This window comes from Chlamydotis macqueenii, chromosome 4 (assembly GCF_036417535.1).
Source record: "Chlamydotis macqueenii isolate bChlMac1 chromosome 4, bChlMac1.mat, whole genome shotgun sequence".
In the NCBI taxonomy this organism is placed as follows: Eukaryota; Metazoa; Chordata; class Aves; order Otidiformes; family Otididae; genus Chlamydotis; species Chlamydotis macqueenii.
In genome coordinates this window covers 16,060,344-16,083,835 of record NC_141559.1, presented here as the reverse complement: position 1 = coordinate 16,083,835, position 23,492 = coordinate 16,060,344, and the positions used below count along the sequence as shown (strand labels likewise).

Sequence of the window (23,492 nt, the reverse complement as noted above, 5' to 3'; positions counted from 1 at the left end):
AAGTATACATTTCTGGACTTAACCAAATGTAACATGACCATTAGATTTGCAACGCAAGAGAATAAGGAGGGAGGCAATTAGTTAATGGCTAGATAAGGGCCAGGAAATAGTGTATTGTAAAACATTAAAAAAAAAAAAGAGGAAGATCTGTACCATTTTCTGTTTCTCTTGTAAATATTTTCTTTTAAGAGTCATCAGACTATCCTGCAATAGTCATTCCTTAGCCCTACATATATCTATGATAATTAAATGTTTCCTTACTGCCTACTCCTTCTATACAGGACATCCTCTGCTGCAAAATACATTGATAGGATGACACATGATTCCTGCAGTGCTATTTTAAGAGATTAATAAAAGAGGACTAAATAGAAATTATACGTGTCAAAATTTAAACCAGGTGGAAAATAACAGAACAACTTTGGGAGGGATAAATTTTTACACATTAAAAATGCCCAGACAGCATGTAAAAGACTTTCTACCATGAATATAAATTGTATAAATGGAAATTCAGTTATAGTGATTGTGTAGACATGAGTAGTTAGCTTGTGTCAATGTCAAAAATGGCACTAGAGCTTTAGGAGGGAGATAGTACACAGAAGTTTCAAGGTGTACACAGAAGTTTCAAGGTGTACACAGAGACAAACAGTACCTAGTGAAGGCTCCTAATCTAGGTCCAGGAAGTGAGAGAGCTGCATCAGTGCAGCCTTCTGGCCAGCCAGCCCTGCAGACAGTCTCTGATATCAGAAAATGAGTTTGGGGAGCGTTAGGTTCAGAGGGGTTTTCAGTTTGTTACATTGACTGACTTGCTTGGGATCTGCTATATCAAATAGCTCTGGCACTTGTAGAACACCAATAGAGACTTTTTTAAAAAGTGTATCAATTAAATTATGAATCAATATGTCTTTTAATATATAATAAGAATGTATTTATGTAAAAACTAATAAACCCATCTTCTGACTCCCTAATTTCAGCCACTTTTCTCAAATGGTTTTACTGCCATAGGGGTAGTCATGTACCTTCATCCAAGGAATAGAAGTGATGATTGTTTTCCAGCGTTTGATGTGGCTTACTGAAAGCAATTTTATTTTGAGTTATATTTTTTTTTTCCTAGGAAGAAGCAGAATTCCTCAAGGAGCAGCTGTTTCCTTTCCATGCAAAATCTGGAAAGCTATGATGCACTCAAGTGCTTTGACTTTGTTATGTGTTATCAATGCTCTAACTATGAGATCTAAACCAATATTTAGACTGGAATATACGGAAAGACAGGATATTTAGATTCAAGGGCTTCGTTCTTCTCTCTGTTGAAAAGTGGAGAGGAACAGCTATTTATACAGTTTGTATGTAGGGTTACATTTGGATCTGAATTACCTTCATTATTTGTACATTGTGAGAGTTTTCAGTTTAGATTTAATCCTAAAAACAATTCCAAATAAATATTTTTTTTAAACAAATGTTATTTATTTACACATAAGATTTATCACCTCTTCTGTGATAATGATAAAGAGAATTTGTTTGCTAATTTTGAGGTAACATGATTTAAAATATACAGGTCAGTAATTGTATCAGTTTCTAAGCTTTAGGGGACATTTCTGAATGAATAAAAGCCTACAATATGTTGTTCATCCAAACATGAAAGGCACCTACCTAATTCTACCACTGCCTGTCACCTGTGACCTAACAACACTTGCTGAAAAAGATACAGTGAAGAAATGCAAAAATAAACAAAATACTTGGCATTTACAAAGTTGTGGGTTTTTTTTTTTTAATCCCAAGACTGTAAAGCTGTTTACAAAAAATGAAAAAGCTGGATCTCAAAGCACCTCTCCTTCAGCTGCTGAGTAAATGTTTTTCCATTTGGAAAGCATTAGATGCATTTGTCAAATTACTGGAAAAAGTGAATAGATTATGTGTTAATCTCTGTTAATTAATGCCTTTTGCCTCCACAAACTTTTCATGTCCCTAGCGAAAAAGCTACTGGGCTGCATTTGCAGAGTGGCTACTGTCCCTATGAAGAGGTTCGAGATACACTCCAAAGCATGCTATTGTCCCCTAAGTGCTATTTATGTCCTAAATACATTGACAGAAGCTGTGTTCACAACTAGAGTGGTCCAGTGAATAAGGCTTAAAGGTGGGAGTGAGGAGAGCTTGCTTCCACCCTACAGTCTGTCACTGGCTTCTTCCTGGACTAAAGTTTCTCTCTGTATCCCTTTCATTTAGCATCGTCTTTCTCTTGTAGCTTGTTTATACAGAACGTAGTAGATTAAGACCTTGATTTGAACTCTCACAGAGCAGTATCCATGACTGGCAGTTTCTAATCCCTCCAACTGCTTTGAGCATTGCACCCCACTGTAGCTGGCCTTGGCCTAGAATCAACTTTACATGTATTCATTATCATTTAAGCAGAATATAACAAGGAGACGTGTCTAGGTATGGCATCCTTAGTATGAGTTAATAAACTGAATAATACAGAGTCCTGTAGCCTATCAACATAGGTTACTGACACTGCACAGGCACACGTACCTATTCTTTGTTCCCTACTCTGGCTTCGGATGTGGTCTTGATGACCCAAGTTCAAAGCCTCAGTCTCTCTTTTCAAGGCATTCAGCAGTCTGATCCCAGTGATATTCAAGACAAAAAGATCTGTCTTTTAAAGACCTGAGATGAAGATGGGCTTGATGATTCTACTCCTTCTGTATAACTGCCTTTTATTTTTGGAATAAGGTTCTTTCAGCTCACTCTAGACACCTCAAGTGTCAAACATGCAACTTGTGAACCTGAAACCTGTGGTCCTGAAACTGCATAAGAATTGGAGCACCATGAGAGCCACCTTTTAGAGAAAATATGAAATCTGAAGGAAAAAGAGAAACAAAATTTAAAATCCAGGCAAGAGTAAGACTGTCTGGATTATAGCTCCTCACCTTACTGGCAACAAAAATAAATAAATCCCCCATTTCTGTCATGAGGTTATGCCTTTTAGCTTCCATGGATACAACATATCAGGCCTGATTGTATGAGACACGTGCCAGCATGCTTGGGGAGAAGGTGCTCTGTGGATCACCAACTAGGGAGGTGGTTAAGGGCTGGTGCTGTAACCTGCTCCCGGGAAGGATGTGAGGTCATGTGGTGCGACACAGTCCTGGCTGCACAACCTACAGATTCATGCTGGGGCTGTGTCCCGTTCAAGCATCTGGTTAGGTGAGATCCTGAAACCATCCACAAAGTCTGCCTTCAAACTACTAAGATTAACTTTCTGAATCATAGGTCTGCTCAGCGAAGAGGAAGTATGCCCCTTACAAAGCACACAGATGTCTTTGATATTTTTAGATTAACATCATTACAGAAAATAAGCACCTTTGTTTCTCCTTTTGAAGGTAATAAAATACTATCTACAACAGCTGTCAAGAAGACTGTCAGGGAAATTTGGAAGAACGGATTGTGTGGCTTCTTAAATTCCTTCAGCATACAGTGGTCTTTACTCTCTTCCTTGCAGGTGCATTATTGTCCTGACCTCAACATAACCGAATATAAATATGACATATTGCAGTATACTGGAGAAAGGTAAAAAAAAATTCCACTAAGACACAGTTTTTCACTGGGTGAGATAATGATACCTCTTCCCTTTAATTATTTATTTTACAAAGTATTGGCTCTAGTCAAATGGGTTTGAGATTGTTGTCTTTGCACGACTCTAAACAAGATAAAAATAATTCCGTTCAGATGTGGTTGTAATAGGGTCCACATACAAAAATCAAGAAATTCAAATGATGATTCTCACAAATTACATTCATGTTCAGTGCAAAAATGAAAACCTTAAGGACAGTGGAGATATACTACTGCTTGTACTGTGAGCCATCAAGGTTGCCTGACATCTCTTGTTAAATTAAACCGTTTCAAATTTGTTTATAAATTTGCTCAACTTGAAAATACTTTGGGCTAAAATGTTATATGTTGAATAACTACCTGAGGCTGTTTTATTTGATTTATTTTACTTTTTCATTTCAACTAGAATGGGCTTGGATGTTTTCAGAGACTGTTTTTCACCTGGAAGGGGAAAATACTTTATTCTAGTTAAATGAAAAAACACCTGCTAAGTTTTCCTTTAAAGGTATGCAAGGCTCTCAGAACATTGAATATTTTAAATTTCCTTTTCTTCATCAGAATTCTTCAGCAAGAAGAACAAGATTTTCCTCACTGGTCAATCTTAATTGGTTCTCCCTACCATTGACTGAACGTCAATGCTACTGCATGGGTGGGAATAGGCTAGGGGCCAGGGAAGACTGGGAGCTGTGAGCCTGGAATTAAATTGTTTTAGGAGTTTGTGGAATTGCATCCTAAGAATTCAGATGAGACCTAGCCAACAGTGATTCTAGACATCCCAGCCTTCTTCAAAGTTAAACTAGGTTTGACAGTCTAGGCTGAGTACTATTAAACATAGATTTTGGTATAGAGCAATTAGTTTAATCTGTAAAAAATGGTAAGGTTTAACAAAACTAAGTCAAAATACAGAATGAGATTTAATCACTCTACCATATAACCTCTTTCATCCGTAGATGCAAAAGGGCTCTGAACCCTCTGATAAATGCCTTTGTAACAGATTATTACCTATATTTTATGAAATGCTGCCTAACATTTTCACAATATCTTCGTTCCTTAGCTGGCATATGTTTATAACTTCATTGGCTTATCTTGAGCTGAACTGATTTTATACCAAAAGAGCATCTATTATATTTCACAACTATTTCAGGAGTAAAATCTTTGACTAATTATTATGATGATCCTCATCACGTTATTGTCTAAAGGTCCATTTCTACCAAAAGTTAGAAAAAATAAGGGTGGATGAAAGAAATGTAACCTAGTGACTTTGAATATCTTGAGGTCCTTGTTCAGGGAAAAAAACGTAGCTCTGACAAAAGCACTTTTTATTGAAAAGTTAATTCCTAACAGCATTCTGCTAGACTGTGTAGACACTACTTAAGCAAAAGCTGATATTTAAGGGACTAATAATGGTATAGTAAGCTCCTTGGAACTTTTCAAATCCACTAAGTAAATATGAGATTAATATCCTGATATATTACAAATGGCATTATAGGATTGGTTACACTTTCTTAAAATATCACATCAAGTTCATTTGAAACAATGGTTGAAGTAAATTTGAAAAGTGTATGTATGGTCCTGCTTCAAGTACTAAAGGACTACCAAAGGAAGGGTGATGCTGCCAAAGACTCATCTCTTGAAAACTCCTTCATGTGGGGCTAGGCTGGAGGCATCTTAGGCTAAAACTAAGCAGATGCTAAAGGCTAGGGTTAGGATTAAGGATGGGAAAGAAAGAATGCCCAGCATTCCAGTTGAAGTGGGACTGCAGTAAAGCTGCAAAAAGGGAGGACAGGCTGCAGAAAGACTTCCTCCTGCTGAAATTCATCATATGTGGCAGGGATGGTAAATTTGGGCCCAGCCTATTCTTTGACCTAAGGTCAAGGATTATGCTTAGGAGTGAAGATGGCAGTGAGACTAAGTTTGTTACATCGTTTGGAGTGGGGATGTCGAAAACATTGTCCACTGAGGACTTCTTCATGTGGGACTAGGCTGTGACTTGACCTAAGGTTTAGTCTGTGACAATGCCTAGGATTAGGGTGGTGAACTGAGGACATACAAATCTTAGGGCTGCAGGTAGACTGAGGCTGTAAATGGGCTGCCAAAGGAAGGGAGAGGCTGCCAAAAAAGTTGTCCCCTAAGAACTTCTTCATATAGGACTAGGTTGTGGAACTTGGGCTAAGGATCAGCACATATATGGGCCTAGGGCTGAGGTTAGGTGAGAGACCAAGTTTAGAGCTGTAGGTGAAGTGGGGATGTAAAGGTGCTGCCAAAGAAATTGTCAGTCTGCAAGTCGACTTCTCCCTTCAGAAATTCTCCGTGTGGGAGAGGGCTATAGGATTTCCTGTATGGCTCAGTCATTGCCTAGGGTTGGGGTTGGTAGAGAGACAGCCTAGAGCTGCAGTTGGACTGAGGCTGCAAAGGGACTGTCAAAGGAAGGACCAAGCTAGAGAAGGATTTCTCTTGCAAGAACTTCATGTGGGACCTCATGTGGGTTTTACCAGATAACATGTAGAATTCCATTCCAACCTATATTATTCTATTATTATGTATTGACTCTGGGAAACAATGTAAAATAAAACACAAAAAAAATTTCTGTGGCTGCAGTTCAAGTTTAAAAAACAGAAATTTCAGGATTATTCTCCCATGGTCTCCTCAACATGAAAGTGTCTGATGCAGCTCTGCATTGGCTACTATCCAGTCTAGTTGGGAGGTAAATTGTAATCCTCCTCCTGGAATCCAGCCTTCACCACCAGTGCTCCCAACCCCTCTTCTGCTGAGAACTGAAGTCAGCCAAGTGGAACCACAACCCCTGAGAGACACTGAGATTCACAAACCAGTCCTCCCACACTTCTACTTCAACATTTTCCTCTTGTTTGCTGAATTTCCTTCTTAGCCCAGACAACTACAGGGTAGACAAGTCTTTGCTGTGGCAAACCATCTAACCCCTTTGGGCATGGAGAAGACAAAATGTGTTTCCTGGCTCCAGCTTGCAAACAGATGAGTCTTCATCATACCAAAAATTCAGCTGTTGATTCTAAACATGTGACACTTCCAGCACATATGGGAGAAAGTGCCTGGGAACTGGGAATGCCATGTTTTGAATGGCTGAGCTGTCCCTTCTTGGGAAGGCCTTTTGGGAGTCAGTTGACAGGTAATTCTGTGGGCCCATTCCAGTAGTCAGTCTGGCATGTCTGGCCTACTAGACCTTGATTTGTCAGCCAAACCTACTGCTATCTTTCTGCGAGAATCCTATATTAGCCCTTAGAAAACATCTCTCTTGTAAGTTTGCAGCTCTGTATAAATCAAGAAGTTTGTAGAGATAAGGGTCAAACCATAGAATAAAATACTTCATTAAGTACTCAGTGCTGAATTTTCAAGTGCTGCCCATTTCAAGGTCCAATTTAAACAAGACAGAATTAAGTTGAACTGTTTACCTTCCTAAAGCTGCTTGCTATAACATAATAAATGATGGGGCTGACTGTAAGCCAAGGAAGGCGACTGGAAGAATGTTTTGTTTAGACTACTACAATAGCCAATTCAGCATCATGGTAGGAATGCAGTAGGTTAGGAGCGAGCTGAACTGGCAGAGCTACCATAAGAGTGATGAGTTACTGAAATGACTGAAGGGACTGAATTTATGCTTCAGATTTCCCCAAACATCCCTATGGTATTTAAAGATTTTAGAAGTGGATGTTATTTTATGAAGGGGGGTGAAAGGGAAAGAGATTATCCTTCTCTCTTTTTTTCTCCTACATTTGTTCTGCATGGGTATTTACTTTGTTGTATTCCTAGTTTTCCTACTAGCTAAGTGCTTTTTAAGAAGTCACTTCATTCTCCATAGCACTGTTTTTCTTTCTGTAAAACAGTGACAGTGGTTCCTTCTTTCTCTCTGGAGCTTCCAGCTCTCTAAAGTCTCTAGAGAGCTTTCATTATATTTTGTTTCATTGGCAGCAGGACCAACAACTTTAGAACTGCACGGAGAACAAAGCAAATTTAGCTGATGAGAACACTTGTATCCAATTCAGTGAGAAACAAGCTCCAAGAAGCATTTTGCTGCAGGCTTAAGGAGGCTTGTGATTGGAGAGCTGTGATGAGAAAAGAAAAAGCACTTTCTTGCTGCACAGTCGTGCACCCTTCTCCCAGAACCTAGCTACCTTTTTATCATGTCAGAAGGTCACTTTCATGCTCTTTTCAAGCTCTTTGTTACTCCTTTGAAATGATGAATATACTGTTGACAAACTGAATTTTGTTCCTATTTCAATACCCTTGTATCCAGCTGTTTCTTTTCCTACCTTTTAGCTCCTCCTCTGAAAACAAGAATTGGGGGGATTGGAGGGGGGAAGTTTAGAATTATGCAAATTAAGTGAGGTTTGGTATAACTCTGTGTATTTAAAAATGTGAGAATTTGATCATGGCTTGTAAGAGCCCATACCCTATATCCATTACCAAGAGAAAGAAAGAGGAAAGACTATTCTCTCAATTTTACTACTGATTGCTAGTACAAGCTGATCCGCAATCATTTCTTTATACGTGTATGCATATATCACTGTCTTTACTAATTCTATTTTAACTATTAACTGATGATGGTAGGTTTCGCTAAAATTAATATAAAAGGACTGCTGATATACACAGGACAGTTTTGAAGACCAAAGTAGTTTAAGTATAATCCTTAAAAGTCTATTGTTCCTTTACTACTGTATCGCTGAGCATCTCACCCAAACATACTGAAGTTGTTTTGGGGAAAAAATACCAGACTTACTTAAGACTTTCAGTGAGACTGAGATTCTGAAGAAAATAAAGGCCAGATCTTTAAAGATATTTGGTACTCTCCATTAATTCCTCTTAAAATGTGGTCTAAGTTAATTTTTGAAATTGAGATTTAAAGACAACTAAAAATTTTACCCATGATCTCTGAATCTTTCTTTGAACTTTTTTTGGGGTCATGGCAGGGCCATAGAAGAGAAAAACAGTGACTTTACAAGCCTCTGGTGAAAAATCCACAGTATAGTAAGTATGAACTAATAAGATCTTTTTGTATACTTAGTGGTGATACTGCCAGCCCAGTGGTAATTTTACTTTTCACTTAATTTAGGATTTCTTGTAAAGCTCATTTTCAATAATCCCTACAAATGGAAAATAAAATAGTTATTGTGGTTAAAGACTTATGTCGAGGTTTAAAGGCTGGTTTAAAGGTATTTAAGGCTTTTTGTAAGCTGTTCCTCACGTTTCGCTTTTTCACCACAGATATAAGCAATTTGTACATTTTCCATTTCACAGACAGAAAAAAAAAATAAAATCAAATCTCAGTTGTTTATTGTGTTAAACAACACCTGCAAACAGTGTCACCACGTACTGCTGTGTAGTCCAGTACCTAAGACAGTCATGTTAGCATTTGCTGAGTAACGTACACATGTAATAATATTTCTTATGATATGATTTTATGTTATTTATGTCCATGGAAACAACAGAGCCATGAGGAGTTTCATCCTTGGCTGAAAGCTTGAAATTATAACTTATCTCTTCAGTGTGCCATTTTCTGTCTTTGTGAGGACATGTGTGTTGATGGATGGCTGAGAATGTCATAGCAGCAAAACATTGGATATGCATTTTTATAGTGCTTGAAATGTTTAAAAAACAAAACAAATTTTCATCATGGTTTGAAGTATTGTTTACAAATCTGCTGTGATATCTTTGTTGTGGCTAAATTCTAAGCTTTCTGTTTGTTTGTTTGTTTGTTTTATTTTTAGAAGGCTTTCTATACTGCAGTAATTGTCATCCAAACTCCTGAAATGGTCCGGTGTTTTTCTTCTATGCTCATGCACATACTTCTGCCAGAAAAGCTCTGACATTTCAGTACAAAGCTGGACTAATAAGCAGCTTTTGGAATTATTAGACAAAGCAGTACCACAGTGAGTGCTCACCAATTTGAAATCATGAATCAAATCAGCTTGCTCTGGGCCCTTTGAAATGAACAAGCACAGTGTTTCACCAGGTCTCCTAAGGAGTTTTCTGGATTTATCTTAAATATTCATCTCTATCTTTCTGGCCTTTTGTATTTTTTCTAAGATGCACTGTTTGAAGTTCTTTTAAAACATGTTTAGTGTGCTAATATAGGATACTCAAAATTAGGTTCTTACTCTGTTGTGCTGCTGCTCTACAAACACACTGGAGAGTGGGAGACATTACAAAGAAGAGCTCACAGTTTAAATAGGTAAGGTAGAATAAGATAAGAAGAAAAAAAAAAGTGGCAATGTGGGGACAGTAATTTGGTCGACCTCCAGCAGATACAGCTGGGAATATAACTCAGGCCAGTACATGCTCTGATATAAACCCATGTGTTTCTCAATAAGAATCTGAAATTAAGAAAGAAAAATACAGTTCTGTGAGAGAAATCTTGAATTAGTTTTTTAGATTGAGATGAGATAGATGACTACTTACATTCACGCTATTTTCTCTTTGTGTTATTACATCAGGCCATTTTTTGCAAGAGTGCAATGGCATAACATCATCTGCAAAGCAGTTCTGTTCTTCGTTTAGTGTTTGTTTAAGTACTTAGCTTTTTATTTGGCTTATCAAGTGGTAGATTAACTTGTATCTAACCCAAGTCTTGATCTTATTTTGAAAACCATTGATCAGATAGTATTTTTGAACTTCACATAACAGTCAACAATCTTAAGTGTTTCTCTCTTCTTTATTTCTTAAACATGTCATATTTAAATACATGATGTGATGTTTTTGTTGATTTTCAGAGGCAAAAAGTTCAGTTGGTGGAGGTTAATGCTTTCTCAAAGCCTGAAGTCACAGTATATTTTTCTATCCTAGAATTATTGTCCTAGTATTTTAATCTTTTGTTGTCTGTTAAAAACACTTGTCTAAAACCATTTATTTGTGGGAAAAGGAGGGAGAATCCCCACATAGATTAGGTTAATATCTTTGCTACTTTGAGGGGTCTTCAAGAAATTTGAATTTGATCACACATGTAGTACCAGTTTACAATGCAAAGGAAACACCATGCTGCTATTTTTTTTTAGCTAGTGGATTCATGTTACTTCGGAATACTTCATCCTGGAACAGCCTTCTTCCGATGGGCTGCAGCTGAACTGAAATTGGCAGAGGTTGCTTCAACTTGGAATGGTAACTTTGCCCCACCGAAGAATCTGAAACACATGAGACAAACTGCACCTTTCTAATTGAGAGCTGGAATCTCGATCAAAGTGTGCAGAAAGAATTTTCATACTATGAAGGTCTCTAAATTTGTACATGCCAAGAGATAATGTTCATTTATGTCCTACAAGCTAGCACATTGATGTGGACTCATAGGAGTTTAGGCACATTGCAATCTGCAGTCTTACTAGGCAAGTGCAGAAGTATTTTAACTCCAACAGAAAGAAATGTTGTGCAAGATATTTATACAGAACTGATGATTCTGAGTTTGCAGTCTAAGATGGGAACCCAATCTAAATAGCATATCAAACTCTGATCCTGCTGTTGGTTCATACTCTGTTAAATAAAAGTAGAACTGGGACAAGTCAGACACAAATATGGACTTCATTTCAGAACTCAGAAAATGAAACAAGGAAGGCATTGTTTGGGAAATAGTTACAAACAAAAGCAGGCATGGCTTTTACAGAGGACAAACATGTTTGTATTTCTTATATTGAATTTATTATTTCTGAGATAAGGCGTGTCCTTCTTATGGCCAAGATATAGAAGACCTGGAAGTTTTTGCTATTTAAGTGCCAAGCGCTGAGGATGACTCTAATCTGCTTTAACTTGCACATCTAACTTTTGGTAAATAGTCTCTTTGTTCTCATAAATCCATGCAGTTTGTTCATTTTGTACATCTTATTCCCTTATTTCTCATTATCTTGTGTTTTTCCCATTTACCACCCATGACTTTTGCAATTCAAAAATTTTTAGCATGTCAGGTTCATATAAATAATTTGTGGAGTTTTTAATTGATTCCTGCTTCTACTGCAGCTGCAGCTGGTTTTAAGCTGTGCTTACATACTTTTGGTTTACCTGAGTATTAATGTATGGCTATCCCAATCACAGCTGTGACAACCACGATCTTGCAGAGGAGTAACACCTCATTAAAATCTTCAGTTTGGCTTAACTTCATAAGATATTTAAAGTTAAGACATCTTTTATTTCTGTTTGTCTTCTGGTTTTCAACTGCAGTTTGCTGAAGAGAACTTTAATTTTAAATGAAAGAGGACATTCCTGGGTATGCATTTGATTTCAAGAGCTGTGGTGTTTGTGGGAGGAATTTTATAAATCTTGATGGAAACATGGAAGTTGGCAGCTCTGATTACAGGCAAAAAGTATTTCTGAAGGACTCTCTGAAGTAAAGAACAAAATGCTGGTTAGCTGTGTCTCCACTCCCTCTACTTTTCCTCTGCTTTTCTGAAAATGCTTAGACACTTACTGGCAGGAACATTCATGGGACAAATAAACTGTAAGTTCAGTGAATAATTGTGGAAAATTAATTTTGAATTCTTCGATAACTAGTACTGCTATGAGAAACCTGACTGTGCTAGTCAATAAGTAAACCACAGCACTACCATATGGTTTACATCCAGTCTAACCAGTGTAGCACAAATTTGAAAGCCTCTTATTTAGTTGTTGATAAATTATAAATCAAGACTTGGTAGACATCATTGTGAAAGTAATTGTTATAGAATTAAGAAGATCAATAATGGTTTATGCTGATCACAGGACAAAAAGCTCCATTTGCTGAATCAATTACTGTATGACAGTTGCTATTCTCTAGTGTGAAAGTATTTTATAAAACAAATGCTTAATAGAACAAAAACATCCACGTCCAATTGCCATGTTTACTTCATTAACATTACAAAGCTGGAAAGATGCATAAGCTAGAGCTGATTTGTGTATTCATGGGGCTATTTTGCGTTGATTCCCAATATAGATTGGATAATAGAAAGCAGAAATCTCCCTGCTACCATAAGGGGTGACCAGGTTTTATCTTCATTTCATTTAATTTTAGGCCTCTTTCCTTTCACATCAGGCATGAACACTCTGCAGCTTTTATTCCCTTCTCTTGTTTGTGTCCTACCTGCTGGTCCAGACCCCAAAACTAAACTGTTTGGCTGCTTTTCTACTACTCACTCACACTGTTCTTTGACTAGAGTGGTTCTTTCTTTGGTTTTATGCTTTTAGGTATTGACTAGAAATTGACTCATAATTGATTTCAATTAACCTTACTTTTACAGTATGACGTGCACCTTGACATAGGAGAAAGTAGAATTTGGTGCGGGAACAAAGGTGTTCAGTGGAATAAATCAGAAAATATTTATAGGATGGGGTACAAATGTTGAAGGTTGTGAGTCTTCATGAATATTCAGTCTCGTGAAGCACACTAAGATACACCAAACATTGCCAAACAGGAAAACAGGATAAACGCTTTAGTTGTTTGTCCTGATGTAAGAATGATGTCAAAATTATTTGATCTTGCTCTGATGAAAAGAAGAAAAGAAACAAAAGAAGCTGGTGTGACATGACTCCTTCCAGATGGTGGAGTTATGGTGCAGCAGATTATATTTCCATATATTATTATGTTATTTTTACCTTTGAAATTTCCATTAAAATCCAGCTGCATTATCAGTTTGCCATGAACATTGAAGTCTTTCTAACTTATTCATTCTAACTGAGTGATACATCTGCTCATAAGCTTCTGAGATAGATTTTTGCCTGACACTTTCTGTGCCTGGCCTCAGCTACAATGTCCAATCTTAAAAAAAAAATTAAGCAAATTGTGCTCAGCTGTTTTGAAGTTAGAGTGAGGAGAAGTTATAGTCTTTATGTACTCCAAATGACACTTCTGTGCTTTCGTAACTCACACAGCTGTTGTTATAAATCTTGAAGTAGGACTGTTTCATCATTCTCAAACTGGAGTAAAAAACAAGCTGAAATTCAGAAATATGGGTTCATTATTTTAAAAGTTGACATTTGCAAATGCTCAAAAGAATGTCTTTTTTTTTTTTCTGGTTAACAGAATAATTTAACATCTTACACATCAACAAAATAGCATATTAATTAAGACCATCTGAGGTACACAGATGAATTCAAGTAGAGATTTATCAAGACTTTAATTCAACATGCTTAAACTGCGTGCTTTAACTTAGGATATGATAATTGAAAATGTGTATTCCAAGGACAGTTTATTTTAAAAAACACATGCTTCATTTTATAATTTTTTTTAAAACCGAGTATCTTTCTTAAATGTGAAAACTCAAGAAAACAAGATGCGATAAAGGGGATTAACTCAATGACATTCAAGTACAGTGTACATTTTCAGAAATAGAATAGCTTTATCCAGTTTATGGTACTTAACTTCCACAGTTAATTAGGATAAACACATATGTGCAGGGAAGTTTAATGTGATTCTACGAATCCATTTTAGAAGTTTACTGAGATTATTTTCCATATTATATATATATACAAAAATATCTTCATTTGAAAGAAATTAGATAACTCTATGCAACAATTAACCTTTTTTGCACTTTCATTGTTTTGTCTATGTGCTAACATGAAGTTTAATTGCTATCTCTGCTTCTGAGTATAGTCCTACTTTTTTTCTCAGTAGTGTGAATCTTACCAGTATCATCAGAGGAAAATGTTTCTAAAACTACAAAAATCAGTAAAGACCTCAAGTACATACTTTACTAAAAAAAAAAGGTGTCTTATATTTAATTGTAGGTAGAATTTACATTACTTATGTTTCCTTAGGTTTTATGGCTCAAATAGTTTAGGTGCACCAAGATATTTTGTGTATTTTTTCTATTTTTCTTAAAAGTTAGAGAACATAGTTTTTAAAACCACTGCTTTTACAAGATAGAGCCAGCAGATGAAAACCTTGGAATCAAGATAGTCTATCAGTAAAGGTTTCTGTCATCCATCACTATATGGATATATAAATATCTTCTATATCCATTTTCAGTAAAAAACACCTGAGCAATAACTGGTTTTAGATACTTAATAATAAAAGTAACATGAAATCTGGTAATATTAATTTTCCTCTTTTCCATGTAGAATGGAGACACTATAATATTTGGAACTCCCCTTGAGTCCATGGTTTGACACTCTGCTAAGGGTACCTTATTTAATATTACTACTATTGTGCAGACGTATGTTGCCTTAAACGTAAAAACAAGCAAAGTTGTTAATCAAATAGCTATTTAAGGGAAATACATTTCCTCCATTAGTTTAGAATCTGTGCTTTATGATGGAGTCCAATTCAGGAACACCTCACTGGAGAGAGGAAACTGCGTGATGCTTTCTATCTGGAATTCTCAATCACACTTACCATCATCACGTAATAACAGTAACGAACTTAGCTTCAAGGGAAAGGTAAGATTATATAACTGAAGCAAAGACCAGTAATAGCATCTCTCCAGACCTCTTTTAAAATGGATTGTATTTTGCATGATTTTTCTTTCATAAAAATGTTTTACAATAATTTTGCTTTCCTATCTACTGTAGCACTCTGTAAGCATGCCCATGATACATGTTGGACTTCTGCTGAAAAAAAATTAAAATCAAAGATAGATAATGTGTTGCATAAGAAGCATATTTTTCCTTTTCAGTTGTTGACCACTATAACTAGGAAAGACAATAGAATTATGGAGACAGCTGCAGGGAAAGCTGACACCAGAATAGCATTGATTACTCTCTTATGTGTGGGAATATTCTGGGTAAAAAAAAAGAACTGTTAGATACTTGATTAATGAGAACTTAGGCAGCAGTGAGATTGGTCAAAGTGATATTTACAGTTCTCAAGAGAGGTTGAGAGGTATATTAAAAAAAAAAGAATTCCAGAGTTTACCCAGGTTCCGGGGCTAGGTCTGCATGGGAGGTGAGAGGGCTGGGAGCTGGAGCCTTCACCAGTCCTGAGGAAGACAGCCTTGACTGAGCTCATCTAGTATGCATGGCACATTGCTACAGTGTAACTATGTTTTTTTTTTAACAATTCTGAAACCACCTCATCACTTGAGGAAGGAACACGCTGGATTTTGCCTTCACTCCACTTGACAAGGTGATGGGAGGGATAAATGAAAACACTTGTCAGTTGTATCAAATTTGGCAAGACAAGCACCAATGTCACCTTGAGAAAAATGTAACTCAGCTGACATTCAGTGCGTACACATACACTACATGCTGCAACACAGCCCAATTTCATGTGATATATGCAAATACACTCTGTTTTGCCTTTTTCTATTTCCATGGTGCTCTCTCAGAGCCATATCTTGACTGATGAAAAGCAATGCACAGTTCTTCTGAGTTCCTGGTTTAAATAAGCAATGAAGGTGAATTCTGTGTGTGGTGTTGTACAACTTCTGAATGTTGCCTGTTTAAGTAGGTAACTGGAGAATTCTTTGACATGGTGTTCAGGTTGGTTTAAAAAACTCCAACAAAATAATAACTCCAGATGCTGTCAGCCAACAGTTTTTGTGATGTTTTAGGATTCGGTTTATATTGTCACAGCCAGCCAGCCAGCCTTGATTAAAAGCATTATAACTAAATATAAATGGATTATCTGTCTTTGTAAGCACATCATAACAACTGCACCCTTGGTGTCTACTACTTCTTTGGTAGCATCCCAGTAAGGATCATGGTGCTTTTATATTAAATATGATTCTGTTAAAAGGTTCAAGATACGTGAAAGCTGAAGTAACCAGTCCTAATAGCCACATCCTTCAGTGGTGCAACAGAACTTGAACAAGATTGATTCTTTATCCAGTCTTATTGCACTCCTGCTTAGAGTTTGTTAGAAAAAGTGGATGCAAGATTCACTTGCTTAAGAAATAAGTGGAATGTATATACTAGGTCCAGGTCAAAACTGGGCCCTGACCAGTGAAGTTAAAATGCAGTGTTTGCTTCATTTTATGGTGCTAATTTTATTTGAAATATTTTTGCCAATTTTATTCTTTTTTATGTATTGGGGGGGTGTAATTAATTTGTCGTTATTACTGTCTGTTTATTTTTTATGTTATCACCACTTGTTTCTTTACTTTAGGGTTTAACTAAAAATCCATATTAGCAGAGAAGTGCTGATCACTTGTAGCCCTCATTGAAAGAAACTGCAGTTGGCAGCTGCTTGATACCTGCCCGATACCTACCTCAGTCTGAGTGAGAAAGAGGTGAACGACTACTGGGGTTCATGGGTTAAAACTCTTGGAAGGCAAAGCATGGCTAAGTTGCCAGTTTTACAGATCATAAACTGTTTCCCATACTTCCCTTCATCGAACTCTTGCAGACTGAGCCTATCTGTCAAACGCTGCTCTTGGCCTTGTGCATGAGAAATCTTCTGCTTCTGACGTATTTCCTAAGGGAGTTGCAACTGTTAATGCTTGTGCTTTGGCAGCCTATGATCAGAATATTTTAATTGCTTTCTAACAGCTTGAAAATGTGACTGACTAGAGATGCTCGTTGTCTTTGCTTGGCCTCCTTCTTCTGGAAGACAGTCTGAGTATTTTTGAGGTATACTGAAAGTGACTCCCCCAATACTGCAAAGCTCTATATTTTGCTCAGTTGCTAAGGGCTATACAAAGATAAATTAGAGTAGAGAAATTCCCATTTGGAGATGCTATTTAGAAGTAAAAATTAAAAGAAGAATTCTGCTCTTCTTTAATGCTGCTGTATTAGTTTGAATCTGGGCAGAGTAGTGCAGAGTAAGCCAAGGTGTGAATATATACAGCACAAGCAACCCTGTCAGAATTTACTGTCTGGATACTTGTATCCAGTGATTATACAAATTAGATTACTACAACCATTCAGAGACTGGCAAGTTTTACTCAGTAGGAGAAAAATTACAATACATTTAGAATGACTATGACAATTCTCATCCTTGCCTAGTAAACCTTAATTTGAAAGTCACCATCAGCGCTGCCATTTACCTGCTGTGGCTACATGTCAAGCAATTCCAACAGGAGAAATCATTATAATTGGCAGGCAGTTTATTAGTTTACAGGGTTTTAGGGATTAGGTGTTTATTTAATAAGGATGTTATGAGAAAGTTCTATGGTAGAGGAGCCTATTTTGTCATCTAGGAAAGAATTCAAAAGCTACAGGCTGCACGAGGAGTGGAAAGGTCTTTATTACACTGCTGCTGTCTAGCCAATCTTGAAAATTAGACATATTTGTTCACAGGACTGGAGTTTCTCATGCAGAAAGAGTAATTAAATTTGAATTGTGTCAGCCAACTACCTTAAAATTAAGAGAATTCGATGAATGTTGCTCCAAGGAGAAAGAAGGAAATGATTAGGTATAATTATACTCAGTGTCCAAGAGAAATCTTTACACCCCTCAAATCTGTTGCAATGGGAGGGAAAAAACCTAAACAAAGTACCTTCAATACTTCTCTTAATGTTTACTATTTCTTGAGTTCATGATTCCCTATGGAAATTAGAGAAAAACAGATACTACTGTACTGTACTATTCTAAGGATTGATGGGTGCACTGTTTAGTGGATGAGGAATTGGTTGGATGGTCGCATCCAGAGGGTAGTGGTCAATGGCTCAACATCCAGATGGAGATCAGTGATGAGTGGTGTCCCTTGGGGTCCATATTGGGACCAATACTGTTTAACATCTTTATCAGTGACATAGTGGGATTGAGTGCACCCTCAGCAAGTTTGCAGATGCTACCAAGCTGAAACAGTTGACACATCTGAGGGATGGGATGCCATCCAGAGGGACCTGGACAAGATTGAAAAGTGGGCCTACGTGAGCCTTATGATGTTCAACAAGGCTAAGTACAAGGTCCTACACCTGTGTTGGGGCAACCCCCACTATCAATACTGCCTGTGGGAAAAGAATTGAGAGCAGCCTTGGCCAGAAGGCCTTCAGGGTACTGGTGGATGTAAAGCTGGACATCCACTGGCAATGTGTGCTTGCAGCCCAGAAAGCCAATTGTATCCTGGACTCCATCAAAAGAAGCGTGGCCAGCAGGCTGAGGGAGGTGATTCTGCCCCTCTACTCTGCTCTTGTGAGACCCCACCTGGAGTACTGCATCCAGCTCTGGAGCCCTCAGGAAAGATATGGACCTATTGGAGAAGTGGAGAGGGCCATGAACATGATCAGAGTGCTGGACCACCTCTCCTATGAAGAAAGGCTGAGAAAGTTGGGGTTGTTCAGCCTGGAGAAGAGAAGGCTCTGGGGAGACCTTATTGTGGCCTTTCAGTACCTATAGGGGGCTTACCAGAAAGATGGGGACAAACTTTTTTGCAGGGCCTGTTGCTATAGGGGAAGGGGTAATGGTTTTAAACTAAAAGAGGGTAGATTTAGACTAGATACAAAGAAGAAATTTTTTTACGATGAGTGTAGTGGAACACTGGAACAGGTTACCCAGAGAGGTGGTTGATGCCCTGTCCCTAGAAACATTCAAGGCCAGGTTGGACGGGTCTGAGCAACTTGATCTAGTTGAAGATGTCCCTGCTCCTTGCAGGCGGGTTGGACTAGATAGGCTTTAAAGGTCCCTTCCAACCCAAACTGTTCTAGGATTCTAAGGGTCCTCAGTAACTAATTGCAATCAATGAGGCTCAGTTAAAAATGCACTTAGAACAAACTTGCTGATTTTATTTTAATTAGGAAACTGTTTAGCAATAGGAGATCAGAAAAGATTTGCATTGAAACCTTGGCTTGCAGTTAATCTGGTAGTGTCTGCATGAACCATTTGTTGAATATCACAGAACACAAACCAAGGCGGTCCTTTGCTAAGAAAACAAAAGATAAGATTCTGGTTGTTAAAAGGTGTTATAGATGGAGGCGGCTGTCATTAAAGTTACCTAACACATTCTTCTGAGACATTTTCTATGGTAGCATATAACTTGAAAAAATTGGACCTGAATTCTCCATGGCTAACGTCACCCTTAGGCTGATTTTTTGGAGAAAGTTTCAGTAGGTATAGAACAAATTTAAGGCAAAACATATTGTTTAACAAACGTTTTTTAAAAATCTTATAGCCATCTTTTTGAGAAGCTGGAGAACCCAGGTTTCAGGAATCTGCTTAAATCTGGCTGTATCACAAGCCTCTGAAAATTTTCTACTATACAGTCTTTATGGGAGTTTGGAAGCAAGAATGCCTGAAGACTCCATCTGTACTGGCCACAAGCTAGAGCTCAGGGTGTCTGGCCTTAACAGCAGTTGTCCTTAGGTTTAACCTCCAAATCTACCTGGGGCTCCTCTGGTTTATCTCTTCCTAGCATCTTCTCTTATTCTCTCTTCCTAGCATCTTTGTGGCTCCATTTTATTTGTACTGGACCAAGCAGTACTGATGTTAAGAAAGCCAGACAAGAGGAATTTTCATCTGTGAAGCTCGATAATCATGGCACTTGAGGAGGGGAGAAGACCATTTTAAGGTTTTCCAAACTGCAGACACAGCTTAGCTGAGGTATTTAATAGAGACTTAAAGCTCTTCCAGGGAGCCATTTGCTGACTTCTGGGTTACCTTCCTGTACAGTCTGGCATGTCTCTATTGCACATTCACATTTGCTGAATGTAACTGGTTGAATTACTTGTTTATTCCACTAGATAATCTTCCATATAGCATATAAATTGCCCTATGTCCTATTGTTCCAATTGACACCCCCAAAAGATACACTAACTTTTTAATTTTATAAGATGAGTTTTCTTTCTGAAAATTAAAAGTGTTTTTCCAGCTGTTTCACAGGCTCGGAACAGAAAATATGTGTGTTGTTTAGAAATGATTAATTGCAAATAAATTATGGAAAAATGGCACAATTTGTAGATTTGTTTTGTAAAAAGACTGTCATATTTTGATGTTAGATGGGAATGCTAATAGTTTAGAAAACAATTGTTATTTACTTCATTTTTTTTTCTAATAATATCTCACTTCTAAATAATTTTTATCTTTATACTTTCTTACTATGTTTTGCTTCTTGGAGTTGTGGAATGAGGGAGAAAGAGATCGACTGCCAGGTCAAAACTAGAAGACTGTGCCTCCAGCTCCCTATTTCCTTGTAAAGAAAGAGGCAGGAAGGCAAAGCACTGACCTAGTGCTGCCCATTGTGAATGACGGTACAGGGAAGAAGCTGTTGTAATTAACCCAGCAAAATACAGGTGAAGTTCAGTTAGATGAAGATTGCTGGTCCCATTTTTAATAGAGCTTTTGCTTTCAAGGATGTAAAAGGATGACAGAAGGTATCCTAAGCAGGGAATCTAAGTATTTTTGATCACCCAAAGTAAAATCACTGACATTAAAAATGCTTTCCTTATTGCTACCATCACTGGCCAAAAGTGAACTAGATTTATCAGAGATTCTGGTGAAACCTTTCTCTCATGACTACAACAGGTGTTCTGTATAGTAGTTATCTCAAAAAATTAGGCCTCCAAAAATTTTACCTAAGAAGAAAGCATAATTTAACCAGACTAATAATAATGCTTAGTTAAGATGTATGTAAAAGGCTTAAGAAAGGAATACCTGAAAGTAAATATGGTAAGAAATTCTATTTAGATCCTGGAAATTGTTCAGTTTGTAGAGAAAAAAAAAAATTACAGATTTCCATGTCTTTTTCTTAATCATGTCATTTGTAAAATTAAAATTGTTTACAGTCTTAACTTACACCTTAACTATTTGATTACATATCTGCATTTTTGAATCCTATTTGATTTGGAATTGTTATGCTTGATTTTGGAATTGTTATGTTGGAGAAATTATAAGGGACATGTTCAATTAAACTTCTGTTCATTTTTCTGAGATAAAATTTAAAACAGGAGATAGCCTGAGAAAATGTTTTACTTTGCATTATTTTTATTAGACCATGGCTGTAAACTACAGATGAACCTGAATTCACAGTGAATGGTGTGACAAAACATTCACAAGTAGTTTAGTTATTTTCTTCACTTTAATCTAAAGACTAAGACTGAATTCCTCAGAGGTAAACATTCATGGAACTTTTACTCAAAATACGCAAACCAGTGCAATTTCCAGCCAAGCAGTGCAAGCACAATCAGTGTTTTACAGCTTTCCTTTATTTAAAAGTTATTTAAGTATATAAAAGTATCTTACGGATAAGCCATTAGCCAAACCCTACACTCCCCAAGCAAAGTTTTTCCTAGATGGTAATTTCTTGATCTTCCCCCAACCCCCTTTTTTCCTCCACAGAGAAACATTTCATCTACCACTGGATTCTTAAGCTACTGCATTCCCCTGCCTCAGCTGAAGGCACTGCTCGGGAGGTGATTGCAGCCACCTGGGCTCAGGATGTATCATGGGAGAAGTACTGGGGTTTTTTTCTTCCCCTCCCTTGTTGAGGACAGAAGTAGCAAAGGTGTCTGCTTTTTTTTCAGCCATCTTATTTTTCTCTGTGGTGAGTAATTTACACTTATAAGTATATTTAATACTCTAGTAAATTTAATAAGATTACACAAGAGCATATTCCTTTCTCCTCAAATATTTTCTAGTTTTGTTATTATGTTTTTCTTAGAATCGTGGAATGGTTTGGGTTGGAAGGGACCTTAAAGATAATCTAGTTCCAACCTCCCTGCCATGGGCAGGGACATCTTCCACTAGACCAGGTCGTTCGAAGTCCCATCCAGCCTGGCCTTGAACACTTCCAATGATGGAACATCCAAAGTTTCTCTGGGCAACCTGTTATATTCCTGGAAACCTGGGGTTAATTCTTCAATTGCTTGGTTTTTTTAGACTATGTTTCTTTTGGTGAGCAATGTATTAAAAGGGAAAGCATAGAAGTTTTACTGAGTATAAAATGGTCTGTTCAAGTTTCACGATCTTGTTGCCCTCATGGGGGGGGAAAAAAAAAAAAAAAGGATATCTGTCTGAAACTTATGCATTCTGGATGATTTTACTGCAGACCTGTTTAAAACTGCCCTTGAAATCAGACACAGGGAAGCTTTCTGGATGGTAGAATGTAAAGGGATAATGTTCTTTACTCTAAACAATAGCACTCTTCTGCTTGAACTTCAGAAGTTAAAGAAATACAGGATCAGAATGGATCTCATTTTCAGTGATGCCTGTTGGCATATAACATCCTTTCAGACTCCTAATCTTCAATTCAAAAGGAGAGAAAAGAGGCTATGTGGCCAAAGAGAGAAAAGGAATAGGATTAGAATGCTAAATTTAGAATGAGTTTTCTTTAAAGAAACCTTCTTGTGTGTTGCAAGTAGAGGAACATATTTCTGTTGAATGATGATGGAGGGGTTTATACAAGTAGTGCATCTGCATCTGATTTTCCATTGGAGGCATGCAGGTGTGTTGTATTAATTGCTAGTACAGGTGCATTGAGGGCAAAATATCCATTAGCCGCTACAAGTGCTGGTTTTCAGGTATAGTGGGTATGGCTTTTGTTCGTGCAAATGGACATACCCATATGTTTTTCATATGGCAACTCTAACCTTCATCATCTTACAAATATGTTTCAAAATGTTGCTAAATTTCATGCAGTTAGAAAGAACAAAGCATTAAGGACAATAATTTCATGCTTTGTACCATATAAACAAAAAACCCCAGAACTTTCCAGGCAAGGGAAGGGAGTGTGTCAAATTAATCTATAAAAGTCAGACAAAAGGACTTTGCTTGGAAAAGAAATGCAGAGTGGTTTTAATTAAAATTTTGCTTCAGGTCATGCCATGTTCTTTCAATTAGGACTTTGGTGTAAGAAAGACTGTTTCTTCCTAAATGTCTTTACTCCTTTAAAGGGAAAGACTTGGTCATTTTCCAGAGGTGTGGAAATGCAATCTTTTCAGTTATCTTTAGTACGGGGGAGTATGAATTGTAATTCTCTCTCAATTCTGAATGTAACAGAGAAGAGCCAGGATCAAGCTAAAGAGCAAAACCCTTCATTTTTCTTTTGGTTCAGCTCTCTCTTTGTTTTCTTAAAAATATTTTTCCATTGCAAA

At 37.3% G+C, this 23,492-nt stretch overlaps 1 protein-coding gene across 10 annotated transcripts in view; it reads left to right on the top strand.

Annotated features, from left to right (window-relative positions):
• Positions 1 to 23,492, top strand: part of TTC29 (tetratricopeptide repeat domain 29) — a 313,481-nt gene that overhangs the window by 28,340 nt on the left and 261,649 nt on the right. For 8 of the 10 annotated variants that reach the window (XM_086747858.1, XM_086747859.1, XM_086747866.1 and 5 more), the window contains one exon: positions 21,739 to 21,943. The exons of the other annotated variants lie outside the window; for them this stretch is intronic. The gene's annotated coding sequence lies outside the window, so the exon portion shown is untranslated. The remainder of the gene's footprint in view (positions 1 to 21,738; positions 21,944 to 23,492) is intronic. 10 annotated transcript variants of the gene reach the window in all.